The 14,101-nt window shown below is 58.8% G+C and overlaps 4 non-coding genes and 3 pseudogenes across 4 annotated transcripts; all 7 read right to left on the bottom strand.

Moving 5' to 3' along the window:
* Positions 1-2,120: 2,120 nt before the first annotated feature.
* On the bottom strand, positions 2,121-2,239 carry LOC146715522 (5S ribosomal RNA; annotated as a pseudogene).
* Positions 2,240-2,863: 624 nt separating this feature from the next.
* Positions 2,864-2,982, bottom strand: LOC146715521 (5S ribosomal RNA). Its single transcript, XR_014919497.1, has one exon. It is a non-coding gene; the product is annotated as a 5S ribosomal RNA (ribosomal RNA).
* Positions 2,983-5,459: 2,477 nt separating this feature from the next.
* On the bottom strand, positions 5,460-5,578 carry LOC146715520 (5S ribosomal RNA). The gene has a single exon (XR_014919881.1). It is a non-coding gene; the product is annotated as a 5S ribosomal RNA (ribosomal RNA).
* Positions 5,579-7,187: 1,609 nt separating this feature from the next.
* Positions 7,188-7,306, bottom strand: LOC146715519 (5S ribosomal RNA). The gene has a single exon (XR_014919496.1). It is a non-coding gene; the product is annotated as a 5S ribosomal RNA (ribosomal RNA).
* A 1,536-nt stretch (positions 7,307-8,842) lies between these two features.
* LOC146715518 (5S ribosomal RNA) lies at positions 8,843-8,961 on the bottom strand. The gene has a single exon (XR_014919890.1). It is a non-coding gene; the product is annotated as a 5S ribosomal RNA (ribosomal RNA).
* A 1,376-nt stretch (positions 8,962-10,337) lies between these two features.
* LOC146715517 (5S ribosomal RNA) lies at positions 10,338-10,456 on the bottom strand (annotated as a pseudogene).
* A 1,374-nt stretch (positions 10,457-11,830) lies between these two features.
* Positions 11,831-11,949, bottom strand: LOC146715516 (5S ribosomal RNA; annotated as a pseudogene).
* Between the last annotated feature and the right edge of the window lie 2,152 nt (positions 11,950-14,101).

Here is a 14,101-nt window from a genome sequence, read left to right as displayed (position 1 = left end):
TGTAAGTGGCCTCAGCCAGCAGCCACAGGCCCTGGTGTGGTGTAGGTGGCCTCAGCCAGCAGCCACAGGCCCTGGTGTGGTGTAAGTGGCCTCAGCCAGCAGCCACAGGCCCTGGTGTGGTGTAAGTGGCCTCAGCCAGCAGCCACAGGCCCTGGTGTGGTGTAAGTGGCCTCAGCCAGTGCCACAGGCCCTGGTGTGGTGTAAGTGGCCTGAGCAAGAGCCACAGACCCTGGTGTGGTGTAATTGGCCTCAGCCAGCAGCCACAGGCCCTGGTGTGGTGTAAGTCGCCTCAGACAGAAGCCACAGGCACTGGTGTGGTGTAAGTGGCCTCAGCCAGCAGCAAAAGGGCCCTGGTGTGGTGTAAGTCGCCTCAGCCAGCAGCCACAGGCCCTGGTGTGGTGTAAGTGGCCTCAGCCAGCAGCCACAGGCCCTGGTGTGGTGTAAGTGGCCTCAGCCAGCAGCCACAGGCCCTGGTGTGGTGTAAGTGGCCTCAGCCACCAGCCACAGGCCCTGGTGTGGTGTAAGTGGCCTCAGCCAGCAGCCACAGGCCCTGGTGTGGTGTAAGTGGCCTAAGCCAGAGCCACAGGCCCTGGTGTGGTGTAAGTGGCCTGAGCAAGAGCCACAGGGCCTGGTTTGGTGAAGATGGCCTCGGCCAGAAGCGCAGGGCCTGGTGTGATGTGAGTGGCCTGGGCAAGAGCCACAGGCCCTGGTGTGGTGTAAGTGGCCTCAGCCAGCAGCCACAGGCCTTGGTGTGGTGTAAGTCGCCTCAGCCAGAAGCCACAGGCACTGGTGTGGTGTAAGTGGCCTCAGCCAGCAGCAAAAGGGCCCTGGTGTGGTGTAAGTCGCCTCAGCCAGCAGCCACAGGCCCTGGTGTGGTGTAGATGGCCTCAGCCAGCAGCCACAGGCCCTGGTGTGGTGTAAGTGGCCTCAGCCAGCAGCCACAGGGCCTGGTTTGGTGAAGATGGCCTCGGCCAGAAGCACAGGGCCTGGTGTGATATGAGTGGCCTGAGCAAGAGCCACAGGCCCTGGTGTGGAGTAAGTGGCCTCAGCCAGAGCCACAGGCCCTGGTGTGGTGTAACTGGCCTCAATAGCAAATAAGGCCCTGGTGTGGTGTAAGTGGCCTCAGCCAGCAGTCACAGGCACTGGTGTGGTGTAAGTGGCCTCAGCCAGCAGCCACAGGCTCTGGTGTGGTGTAAGTCGCCTCAGCCAGCAGCCACAGGCCCTGGTATGGTGTAAGTGGCCTCAGCCAGCAGCCACAGGCCCTGGTGTGGTTTAACTGGCCTCAGCCAGCAGCCACAGGCCCTGGTGTGGAGTAAGTGGCCTCAGCCAGAGCCACAGGCCCTGATGTGGTGTAAGTCGCCTCAGCTAGCAGCACAGGGCCTGGTTTGGTGAAGATGGCCTCGGCCAGAAGCACAGGGCCTGGTGTGATATGAGTGGCCTGAGCAAGAGCCACAGGCCCTGGTGTGGTGTAAGTGGCCTGAGCAAGAGCCACAGGCCCTGGTGTGGTGTAAGTGGCCTCAATAGCAAATAAGGCCCTGGTGTGGTGTAAGTGGCCTGAGCAAGAGCCACAGGGCCCTGGTGTGGTGTAGGTGGCCTCAGCCAGCAGCCACAGGCCCTGGTGTGGTGTAGGTGGCCTCAGCCAGCAGCCACAAGCCCTTGTGTGGTGTAAGTGGCCTCAGCCAGCAGCCACAGGCCCTGGTGTGGTGTAAGTGGCCTCAGCCAGTGCCACAGGCCCTGGTGTGGTGTAAGTGGCCTGAGCAAGAGCCACAGACCATGGTGTGGTGTAATTGGCCTCAATAGCAACTAAGGCCCTGGTGTGGTGTAAGTGGCCTCAGCCAGCAGCCACAGGCCCTGGTGTGGTGTAAGTGGCCTCAGCCAGCAGCCACAGGCCCTGGTGTGGTGTAAGTGGCCTCAGCAAGAGCCACAGGCCCTGATGTGGTGTAAGTGGCCCCAGCCGGTCACTCAGGCCCTGGTGTGGTGTAGGTGGCATCAGCTAGCAGCACAAGACATTGGAAAACAGCCAAAAGCAATGTCGTTAATGTGCCCTCATTAATGGGCAGCTGCTTTTGGTCTTTTAATACACCCCTTCTCTGGATCAAAAGCGGTTCAATGACATGAAAGGCTTACAGCACCAGGTATTCCCAGGCAGGCTCCCATCCAAGTACTAACCAAGCCCAGCCCTGCTCAGCTTCCGAGATCAGACGAGGTCGGGCGTGCTCAGGGTGGTATGGCCGTAAGCTGCTGGCCCCAGCACAATGTCTCAATTTATGGATTCAGGTGATTAGGTGGCAAGGACCTGAAGTTACGAAGACAATCCTATAACCCTACCTTCATGTTTGCATAATACCCTAACCCAAAGGCTCAGTTTAGCATTTATCCAACAGCACAGGCCCTGGATTGTTGAAGATGGCCTCAGGAACCAGCACAGGGCCTGGTGTGTTGTACATGGCCACAGCTAGCAGCACAGGGCCTGGTTTGGTGAAGATGGCCTCGGCCAGAAGCGCAGGGCCTGGTGTGATGTGAGTGGCCTGAGCAAGAGCCACAGGCCCTGGTGTGGTGTAAGTGGCCTCAGCCAGCAGCCACAGGCCCTGGTGTGGTGTAAGTCGCCTCAGCCAGAACCCACAGGCCCTGGTGTGGTGTAACTGGCCTCAGCCAGAGCCACAGCCCCTGATGTGGTGTAAGTGGCCCCAGCCGGTCACTCAGGCCCTGGTGTGGTGTAGGTGGCATCAGCTAGCAGCACAAGACATTGGAAAAGAGCCAAAAGCAATGTGATTAATGTGCCCTTATTAATGGGTAGCTGCTTTTGGTCTTTTAATACACCCCTTCTCTGGATCAAAAGCGGTTCAATGACATGAAAATGAAAGGCTTACAGCACCAGGTATTCCCAGGCAGTCTCCCATCCAAGTACTAACCAAGCCCAGCCCTGCTTAGCTTCCGAGATCAGACGAGGTCGGGCGTGCTCAGGGTGGTATGGCCGTAAGCTGCTGGGCCCAGCACAATGTCTCAATTTATGGATTCAAGTGATTAGGTGGCAAGTACCTGAAGTTACGAAGACAATCCTATAACCATACCTGCATGTTTGCATAATACCCTAACCCAAAGGCTCAGTTTGGCATTTATCCAACAGCACAGGCCCTGGATTGTTGAAGATGGCCTCAGGAAACAGCACAGGGCCTGGTGTGTTGTACATGGCCACAGCAAGCAGCACAGGGCCTGGTTTGGTGAAGATGGCCTCAGCCAGAAGCACAGGGCCTGGTGTGATATGAGTGGCCTGAGCAAGAGCCACAGGCCCTGGTGTGGTGTAAGTGGCCTGAGCAAGAGCCACAGGCCCTGGTGTGGTGAAAGTGGCCTGAGCAAGAGCCACAGGCCCTGGTGTGGTGTAGGTGGCCTCAGCCAGCAGCCACAGGCCCTGGTGTGGTGTAGGTGGCCTCAGCCAGCAGCCACAAGCCCTTGTGTGGTGTAAGTGGCCTCAGCCAGCAGCCACAGGCCCTGGTGTGGTGTAAGTGGCCTCAGCCAGTGCCACAGGCCCTGGTGTGGTGTAAGTGGCCTGAGCAAGAGCCACAGACCATGGTGTGGTGTAATTGGCCTCAATAGCAACTAAGGCCCTGGTGTGGTGTAGGTGGCCTAAGCCAGCAGCCACAGGCCCTGGTGTGGTGTAAGTGGCCTCAGCCAGCAGCCACAGGCCCTGGTGTGGTGTAAGTCGCCTCAGCCAGAAGCCACAGGCACTGGTGTGGTGTAAGTGGCCTCAGCCAGCAGCAAAAGGGCCCTGGTGTGGTGTAAGTCGCCTCAGCCAGCAGCCACAGGCCCTGGTGTGGTGTAGATGGCCTCAGCCAGCAGCCACAGGCCCTGGTGTGGTGTAGGTGGCCTCAGCCAGCAGCCACAGGCCCTGGTGTGGTGTAAGTGGCCTCAGCCAGAGCCACAGGCCCTGATGTGGTGTAAGTGGCCCCAGCCGGTCACTCAGGCCCTGGTGTGGTGTAAGTGGCCAGAAGCGCAGGGCCTGGTGTGATGTGAGTGGCCTGAGCAAGAGCCACAGACCCTGGTGTGGTGTAATTGGCCTCAATAGCAACTAAGGCCCTGGTGTGGTGTATGTGGCCTCAGCCAGCAGCCACAGGCCCTGGTGTGGTGTAACTGGCCTCAGCCAGCAGCCACAGGCCCTGGTGTGGTGTAAGTGGCCTCAGCCAGAGCCACAGGCCCTGATGTGGTGTAAGTCGCCTCAGCTAGCAGCACAGGGCCTGGTTTGGTGAAGATGGCCTCGGCCAGAAGCACAGGACCTGGTTTGATATGAGAGTCCTGAGCCAGCAGCCACAGGCCCTGGTGTGGTGTAAGTGGCCTCAGCCAGAAGCCACAGGCACTGGTGTGGTGTAAGTGGCCTCAGCCAGCAGCAACAGGCCCTGGTGTGGTGTAAGTCGCCTCAGCAAGCAGCCACAGGCCCTGGTGTGGTGTAGGTGGTCTCAGCCAGCAGCCACAGGCCCTGGTGTGGTGTAAGTGGCCTCATCCAGCAGGCACAGGCCCTGGTGTGGTGTAAGTGGCCTCAGCAAGAGCCACAGACCCTGGTGTGGTGTAATTGGCCTAAGCCAGAGCCATGGGCCCTGGTGTGGTGTAGGTGGTCTCAGCCAGCAGCCACAGGCCCTGGTGTGGTGTAAGTGGCCTCAGCCAGCAGCCACAGGCCCTGGTGTGGTGTAAGTGGCCTCAGCAAGAGCCACAGACCCTGGTGTGGTGTAATTGGCCTAAGCCAGAGCCACAGGCCCTGGTGTGGTGTAAGTGGCCTGAGCAAGAACCACAGGGCCTGGTTTGGTGAAGATGGCCTCGGCCAGAAGCGCAGGGCCTGGTGTGATGTGAGTGGCCTGAGCAAGAGCCACAGGCCCTGGTGTGGTGTAAGTGGCCTCAGCCAGCAGCCACAGGCCCTGGTGTGGTGTAAGTGGCCTCAGCCAGAAGCCACATGCACTGGTGTGGTGTAAGTGGCCTCAGCAAGCAGCAAAAGGGCCCTGGTGTGGTGTAGGTGGCCTCAGCCAGCAGCCACAGGCCCTGGTGTGGTGTAAGTGGCCTCAGCCAGCAGCCACAGGCCCTGGTGTGGTGTAGATGGCCTCAGCCAGCAGCCACAGGCCCTGGTGTGGTGTAAGTGGCCTCAGCCAGCAGCCACAGGCCCTGGTGTGGTGTAAGTGGCCTCAATAGCAACTAAGGCCCTGGTGTGGTGTAAGTGGCTTCAGCCAGCAGCCACAGGCTCTGGTGTGGTGTAACTGGCCTCAGCCAGCAGCCACAGGCCCTGGTCTGGTGTAAGTGGCCCCAGCCGGTCACTCAGGCCCTGGTGTGGTGTAGGTGGCATCAGCAAGCAGCACAAGACATTGGAAAACAGCCAAAAGCAGTGTCGTTAATGTGCCCTCATTAATGGGCAGCTGCTTTTGGTCTTTTAATACACCCCTTCTCTGGATCAAAAGCGGTTCAATGACATGAAAATGAAAGGCTTACAGCACCAGGCATTCCCAGGCAGTCTCCCATCCAAGTACTAACCAAGCCCAGCCCTGCTTAGCTTCCGAGATCAGACGAGGTCGGGCGTGCTCAGGGTGGTATGGCCGTAAGCTGCTGGCTCCAGCACAATGTCTCAATTTATGGATTCAAGTGATTAGGTGGCAAGTACCTGAAGTTACGAAGACAATCCTATAACCATACCTTCATGTTTGCATAATACCCTAACCCAAAGGCTCAGTTTGGCATTTATCCAACAGCACAGGCCCTGGATTGTTGAAGATGGCCTCAGGAACCAGCACAGGGCCTGGTGTGTTGTACATGGCCACAGCAAGCAGCACAGGGCCTGGTTTGGTGAAGATGGCCTCGGCCAGAAGCGCAGGGCCTGGTGTGATGTGAGTGGCCTGAGCAAGAGCCACAGGCCTTGGTGTGGTGTAAGTGGCCTCAGCCAGCAGCCACAGGCCCTGGTGTGGTGTAAGTCGCCTCAGCCAGAAGCCACAGGCACTGGTGTGGTGTAAGTACCTCAGCCAGCAGCAAAAGGGCCCTGGTGTGGTGTAAGTCGCCTCAGCCAGCAGCCACAGGCCCTGGTGTGGTGTAGGTGGCCTCAGCCAGCAGCCACAGGCCCTGGTGTGGTGTAAGTGGCCTCAGCCAGCAGCCACAGGCCCTGGTGTGGTGTAAGTGGCCTCAGCCAGCAGCCACAGGCCCTGGTGTGGTGTAAGTGGCCTCAGCCAGTGCCACAGGCCCTGGTGTGGTGTAGATGGCCTGAGCAAGAGCCACAGACCCTGGTGTGGTGTAAGTGGCCTCAGCCAGCAGCCACAGGCACTGGTGTGGTGTAAGTCGCCTCAGACAGAAGCCACAGGCACTGGTGTGGTGTAAGTGGCCTCAGCCAGCAGCAAAAGGGCCCTGGTGTGGTGTAAGTGGCCTCAGCCAGCAGCCACAGGCCCTGGTGTGGTGTAGGTGGCCTCAGCCAGCAGCCACAGGCCCTGGTGTGGTGTAAGTGGCCTCAGCCAGCAGCCACAGGCCCTGGTGTGGTGTAAGTGGCCTCAGCCAGCAGCCACAGGCCCTGGTGTGGTGTAAGTGGCCTCAGCCAGTGCCACAGGCCCTGGTGTGGTGTAAGTGGCCTGAGCAAGAGCCACAGGCCCTGGTGTGGTGTAAGTGGCCTGAGCAAGAGCCACAGACCCTGGTGTGGTGTAATTGGCCTCAATAGCAACTAATGCCCTGGTGTGGTGTAGGTGGCCTCAGCCAGCAGCCACAGGCCCTGGTGTGGTGTAAGTGGCCTCAATAGCAACTAATGCCCTGGTGTGGTGTAAGTGGCTTCAGCCAGCAGCCACAGGCCCTGGTGTGGTGTAAGTGGCCTCAGCCAGCAGCCACAGGCCCTGGTGTGGTGTAGGTGGCCTCAGCCAGCAGCCACAGGCCCTGGTGTGGTGTAAGTGGCCTCAATAGCAACTAAGGCCCTGGTGTGGTGTAAGTGGCTTCAGCCAGCAGCCACAGGCTCTGGTGTGGTGTAACTGGCCTCAGCCAGCAGCCACAGGCCCTGGTGTGGTGTAAGTGGCCTCAGCCAGAGCCACAGGCCCTGATGTGGTGTAAGTGGCATCAGCTAGCAGCACAAGACATTGGAAAACAGCCAAAAGCAGTGTCGTTAATGTGCCCTCATTAATGGGCAGCTGCTTTTGGTCTTTTAATACACCCCTTCTCTGGATCAAAAGCGGTTCAATGACATGAAAGGCTTACAGCACCAGGTATTCCCAGGCAGTCTCCCATCCAAGTACTAACCAAGCCCAGCCCTGCTTAGCTTCCGAGATCAGACGAGGTCGGGCGTGCTCAGGGTGGTATGGCCGTAAGCTGCTGGCCCCAGCACAATGTCTCAATTTATGGATTCAAGTGATTAGGTGGCAAGTACCTGAAGTTACGAAGACAATCCTATAACCATACCTGCATGTTTGCATAATACCCTAACCCAAAGGCTCAGTTTGGCATTTATCCAACAGCACAGGCCCTGGATTGTTGAAGATGGCCTCAGGAACCAGCACAGGGCCTGGTGTGTTGTACATGGCCACAGCAAGCAGCACAGGGCCTGGTTTGGTGAAGATGGCCTCGGCCAGAAGCGCAGGGCCTGGTGTGATGTGAGTGGCCTGAGCAAGAGCCACAGGCCTTGGTGTGGTGTAAGTGGCCTCAGCCAGCAGCCACAGGCCCTGGTGTGGTGTAAGTCGCCTCAGCCAGAAGCCACAGGCACTGGTGTGGTGTAAGTGGCCTCAGCCAGCAGCAAAAGGGCCCTGGTGTGGTGTAAGTGGCCTCAGCCAGCAGCCACAGGCCCTGGTGTGGTGTAGGTGGCCTCAGCCAGCAGCCACAGGCCCTGGTGTGGTGTAAGTGGCCTCAGCCAGCAGCCACAGGCCCTGGTGTGGTGTAAGTGGCCTCAGCCAGCAGCCACAGGCCCTGGTGTGGTGTAAGTGGCCTCAGCCAGTGCCACAGGCCCTGGTGTGGTGTAAGTGGCCTGAGCAAGAGCCACAGACCCTGGTGTGGTGTAATTGGCCTCAGCCAGCAGCCACAGGCCCTGGTGTGGTGTAAGTCGCCTCAGACAGAAGCCACAGGCACTGGTGTGGTGTAAGTGGCCTCAGCCAGCAGCAAAAGGGCCCTGGTGTGGTGTAAGTCGCCTCAGCCAGCAGCCACAGGCCCTGGTGTGGTGTAGGTGGCCTCAGCCACCAGCCACAGGCCCTGGTGTGGTGTAAGTGGCCTCAGCCAGCAGCCACAGGCCCTGGTGTGGTGTAAGTGGCCTCAGCCAGCAGCCACAGGCCCTGGTGTGGTGTAAGTGGCCTCAGCCAGTGCCACAGGCCCTGGTGTGGTGTAAGTGGCCTGAGCAAGAGCCACAGGCCCTGGTGTGGTGTAAGTGGCCTGAGCAAGAGCCACAGACCCTGGTGTGGTGTAAGTGGCCCCAGCCGGTCACTCAGGCCCTGGTGTGGTGTAGGTGGCCTCAGCCAGCAGCCACAGGCCCTGGTGTGGTGTAAGTGGCCTGAGCAAGAGCCACAGGCCCTGGTGTGGTGTAAGTGGCCTGAGCAAGAGCCACAGACCCTGGTGTGGTGTAATTGGCCTCAATAGCAACTAATGCCCTGGTGTGGTGTAGGTGGCCTCAGCCAGCAGCCACAGGCCCTGGTGTGGTGAAAGTGGCCTCAGCCAGAGCCACAGGCCCTGATGTGGTGTAAGTGGCCCCAGCCGGTCACTCAGGCCCTTGTGTGGTGTAGGTTGCATCAGCTAGCAGCACAAGACATTGGAAAAGAGCCAAAAGCAGTGTCGTTAATGTGCCCTCATTATTGGGTAGCTGCTTTTGGTCTTTTAATACACCCCTTCTCTGGATCAAAAGCGGTTCAATGACATGAAAATGAAAGGCTTACAGCACCAGGTATTCCCAGGAAGTCTCCCATCCAAGTACTAACCAAGCCCAGCCCTGCTTAGCTTCCGAGATCAGACGAGGTCGGGCGTGCTCAGGGTGGTATGGCCGTAAGCTGCTGGCCCCAGCACAATGTCTCAATTTATGGATTCAAGTGATTAGGTGGCAAGTACCTGAAGTTACGAAGACAATCCTATAACCATACCTGCATGTTTGCATAATACCCTAACCCAAAGGCTCAGTTTGGCATTTATCCAACAGCACAGGCCCTGGATTGTTGAAGATGGCCTCAGGAACCAGCACAGGGCCTGGTGTGTTGTACATGGCCACAGCAAGCAGCACAGGGCCTGGTTTGGTGAAGATGGCCTCGGCCAGAAGCGCAGGGCCTGGTGTGATGTGAGTGGCCTGAGCAAGAGCCACAGGCCTTGGTGTGGTGTAAGTGGCCTCAGCCAGCAGCCACAGGCCCTGGTGTGGTGTAAGTCGCCTCAGCCAGAAGCCACAGGCACTTGTGTGGTGTAAGTGGCCTCAGCCAGCAGCAAAAGGGCCCTGGTGTGGTGTAAGTCGCCTCAGCCAGCAGCCACAGGCCCTGGTGTGGTGTAAGTGGCCTGAGCAAGAGCCACAGACCCTGGTGTGGTGTAATTGGCCTCAGCCAGCAGCCACAGGCCCTGGTGTGGTGTAAGTCGCCTCAGACAGAAGCCACAGGCACTGGTGTGGTGTAAGTTGCCTCAGCCAGCAGCAAAAGGGCCCTGGTGTGGTGTAAGTCGCCTCAGCCAGCAGCCACAGGCCCTGGTGTGGTGTAGGTGGCCTCAGCCACCAGCCAAAGGCCCTGGTGTGGTGTAAGTGGCCTCAGCCAGCAGCCACAGGCCCTGGTGTGGTATAAGTGGCCTCAGCCAGCAGCCACAGGCCCTGGTGTGGTGTAAGTGGCCTCAGCCAGTGCCACAGGCCCTGGTGTGGTGTAAGTGGCCTGAGCAAGAGCCACAGGCCCTGGTGTGGTGTAAGTGGCCTGAGCAAGAGCCACAGACCCTGGTGTGGTGTAATTGGCCTCAATAGCAACTAATGCCCTGGTGTGGTGTAGGTGGCCTCAGCCAGCAGCCACAGGCCCTGGTGTGGTCTAAGTGGCCTGAGCAAGAGCCACAGGCCCTGGTGTGGTGTAAGTGGCCTGAGCAAGAGCCACAGACCCTGGTGTGGTGTAATTGGCCTCAATAGCAACTAATGCCCTGGTGTGGTGTAGGTGGCCTCAGCCAGCAGCCACAGGCCCTGGTGTGGTGAACGTGGCCTCAGCCAGAGCCACAGGCCCTGATGTGGTGTAAGTTGCCCCAGCCGGTCACTCAGGCCCTTGTGTGGTGTAGGTTGCATCAGCTAGCAGCACAAGACATTGGAAAAGAGCCAAAAGCAGTGTCGTTAATGTGCCCTCATTAATGGGCAGCTGCTTTTGGTCTTTTAATACACCCCTTCTCTGGATCAAAAGCGGTTCAATGACATGAAAATCAAAGGCTTACAGCACCAGGTATTCCAAGGCAGTCTCCCATCCAAGTACTAACCAAGCCCAGCCCTGCTTTGCTTCCGAGATCAGACGAGGTCGGGCGTGCTCAGGGTGGTATGGCCGTAAGCTGCTGGCTCCAGCACAATGTCTCAATTTATGGATTCAAGTGATTAGGTGGCAAGTACCTGAAGTTACGAAGACAATGCTATAACCATACCTGCATGTTTGCATAATACCCTAACCCAAAGGCTCAGTTTGGCATTTATCCAACAGCACAGGCCCTGGATTGTTGAAGATGGCCTCAGGAACCAGCACAGGGCCTGGTGTGTTGTACATGGCCACAGCAAGGAGCACAGGGCCTGGTTTGGTGAAGATGGCCTCGGCCAGAAGCGCAGGGCCTGGTGTGATGTGAGTGGCCTGAGCAAGAGCCACAGGCCTTGGTGTGGTGTAAGTGGCCTCAGCCAGCAGCCACAGGCCCTGGTGTGGTGTAAGTCGCCTCAGCCAGCAGCCACAGGCACTGGTGTGGTGTAAGTGGCCTCAGCCAGCAGCCACAGGCCCTGGTGTGGTGTAGGTGGCCTCAGCCAGCAGCCACAGGCCCTGGTGTGGTGTAGGTGGCCTCAGCCAGCAGCCACAGGCCCTGGTGTGGTGTAAGTGGCCTCAGCCAGCAGCCACAGGCCCTGGTGTGGTGTAAGTGGCCTGAGCAAGAGCCACAGGCCCTGGTGTGGTGTAAGTGGCCTGAGCAAGAGCCACAGACCCTGGTGTGGTGTAATTGGCCTCAATAGCAACTAATGCCCTGGTGTGGTGTAGGTGGCCTCAGCCAGCAGCCACAGGCCCTGGTGTGGTGTAAGTGGCCTCAGCCAGCAGCCACAGGCCCTGGTGTGGTGTAAGTGGCCTGAGCCAGCAGCAAAAGGGCCCTGGTGTGGTGTAAGTGGCCTCAGCCAGCAGCCACAGGCCCTGGTGTGGTGTAGGTGGCCTCAGCCAGCAGCCACAGGCCCTTGTGTGGTGTAATTGGCCTCAATAGCAACTAAGGCCCTGGTGTGGTGTAGGTGGCCTCAGCCAGCAGCCACAGGCCCTGGTGTGGTGTAAGTGGCCTCAGCCAGTGCCACAGGCCCTGGTGTGGTGTAAGTGGCCTGAGCAAGAGCCACAGACCCTGGTGTGGTGTAATTGGCCTCAATAGCAACTAAGGCCCTGGTGTGGTGTAGGTGGCCTCAGCCAGCAGCCACAGGCCCTGGTGTGGTGTAAGTGGCCTCAGCCAGCAGCCACAGGCCCTTGTGTGGTGTAATTGGCCTCAATAGCAACTAAGGCCCTGGTTTGGTGTATGTGGCCTCAGCCAGCAAATAAGGCCGTGGTGTGGTGTAGGTGGCATCAGCTAGCAGCACAAGACATTGGAAAACAGCCAAAAGCAATGTCGTTAATGTACCCTCATTAATGGGCAGCTGCTTTTGGTCTTTTAATACACCCCTTCTCTGGATCAAAAGCGGTTCAATGACATGAAAATGAAAGGCTTACAGAACCAGGTATTCACAGGTAGTCTCCCATCCAAGTACTAACCAAGCCCAGCCCTGCTTAGCTTCCGAGATCAGACGAGGTCGGGCGTGCTCAGGGTGGTATGGCCGTAAGCTGCTGGCCCCAGCACAATGTCTCAATTTATGGATTCAAGTGATTAGGTGGCAAATACCTGAAGTTACGAAGACAATCCTATAACCATACCTGCATGTTTGCATAATACCCTAACCCAAAGGCTCAGTTTGGCATTTATCCAACAGCACAGGCCCTGGATTGTTGAAGATGGCCTCAAGAACCAGCACAGGACCTGGTGTGTTTTACATGGCCACAGCAAGCAGCACAGGGCCTGGTTTGGTGAAGATGGCCTCAGCAAGCAGCCACAGGCCCTGGTTTGGTGTAAGTGGCCTCAGCCAGCAGCCACAGGCCCTGGTGTGGTGTAAGTGGCCTCAGCCAGCAGCCACAGGCCCTGGTGTGGTGTAAGTGGCCTGAGCAAGAGCCACAGGCCCTGGTGTGGTGTAAGTGGCCTGAGCAAGAGCCACAGACCCTGGTGTGGTGTAATTGGCCTCAATAGCAACTAATGCCCTGGTGTGGTGTAGGTGGCCTCAGCCAGCAGCCACAGGCCCTGGTGTGGTGTAAGTGGCCTCAGCCAGCAGCCACAGGCCCTGGTGTGGTGTAAGTGGCCTCAGCCAGCAGCCACAGGCCCTGGTGTGGTGTAAGTGGCCTCAGCCAGTGCCACAGGCCCTGGTGTGGTGTAGATGGCCTGAGCAAGAGCCACAGACCCTGGTGTGGTGTAAGTGGCCTCAGCCAGCAGCCACAGGCCCTGGTGTGGTGTAAGTCGCCTCAGACAGAAGCCACAGGCACTGGTGTGGTGTAAGTGGCCTCAGCCAGCAGCAAAAGGGCCCTGGTGTGGTGTAAGTGGCCTCAGCCAGCAGCCACAGGCCCTGGTGTGGTGTAGGTGGCCTCAGCCAGCAGCCACAGGCCCTGGTGTGGTGTAAGTGGCCTCAGCCAGCAGCCACAGGCCCTGGTGTGGTGTAAGTGGCCTCAGCCAGAGCCACAGGCCCTGATGTGGTGTAAGTGGCCCCAGCCGGTCACTCAGGCCCTGGTGTGGTGTAAGTGGCCAGAAGCGCAGGGCCTGGTGTGATGTGAGTGGCCTGAGCAAGAGCCACAGACCCTGGTGTGGTGTAATTGGCCTCAATAGCAACTAAGGCCCTGGTGTGGTGTATGTGGCCTCAGCCAGCAGCCACAGGCCCTGGTGTGGTGTAACTGGCCTCAGCCAGCAGCCACAGGCCCTGGTGTGGTGTAAGTGGCCTCAGCCAGAGCCACAGGCCCTGATGTGGTGTAAGTCGCCTCAGCTAGCAGCACAGGGCCTGGTTTGGTGAAGATGGCCTCGGCCAGAAGCACAGGACCTGGTTTGATATGAGAGTCCTGAGCCAGCAGCCACAGGCCCTGGTGTGGTGTAAGTGGCCTCAGCCAGAAGCCACAGGCACTGGTGTGGTGTAAGTGGCCTCAGCCAGCAGCAACAGGCCCTGGTGTGGTGTAAGTCGCCTCAGCAAGCAGCCACAGGCCCTGGTGTGGTGTAGGTGGTCTCAGCCAGCAGCCACAGGCCCTGGTGTGGTGTAAGTGGCCTCATCCAGCAGGCACAGGCCCTGGTGTGGTGTAAGTGGCCTCAGCAAGAGCCACAGACCCTGGTGTGGTGTAATTGGCCTAAGCCAGAGCCATGGGCCCTGGTGTGGTGTAGGTGGTCTCAGCCAGCAGCCACAGGCCCTGGTGTGGTGTAAGTGGCCTCAGCCAGCAGCCACAGGCCCTGGTGTGGTGTAAGTGGCCTCAGCAAGAGCCACAGACCCTGGTGTGGTGTAATTGGCCTAAGCCAGAGCCACAGGCCCTGGTGTGGTGTAAGTGGCCTGAGCAAGAACCACAGGGCCTGGTTTGGTGAAGATGGCCTCGGCCAGAAGCGCAGGGCCTGGTGTGATGTGAGTGGCCTGAGCAAGAGCCACAGGCCCTGGTGTGGTGTAAGTGGCCTCAGCCAGCAGCCACAGGCCCTGGTGTGGTGTAAGTGGCCTCAGCCAGAAGCCACATGCACTGGTGTGGTGTAAGTGGCCTCAGCAAGCAGCAAAAGGGCCCTGGTGTGGTGTAGGTGGCCTCAGCCAGCAGCCACAGGCCCTGGTGTGGTGTAAGTGGCCTCAGCCAGCAGCCACAGGCCCTGGTGTGGTGTAGATGGCCTCAGCCAGCAGCCACAGGCCCTGGTGTGGTGTAAGTGGCCTCAGCCA

The sequence above is a fragment of the Copadichromis virginalis genome, linkage group LG3, assembly GCF_057382275.1.
Source record: "Copadichromis virginalis isolate Kocher_CV1m ecotype Utaka linkage group LG3, C_Virginalis_male_GT1.1, whole genome shotgun sequence".
NCBI classification, from domain to species: domain Eukaryota; kingdom Metazoa; phylum Chordata; class Actinopteri; order Cichliformes; family Cichlidae; genus Copadichromis; species Copadichromis virginalis.
This window is presented reverse-complemented; position numbering and strand designations above follow the sequence as displayed.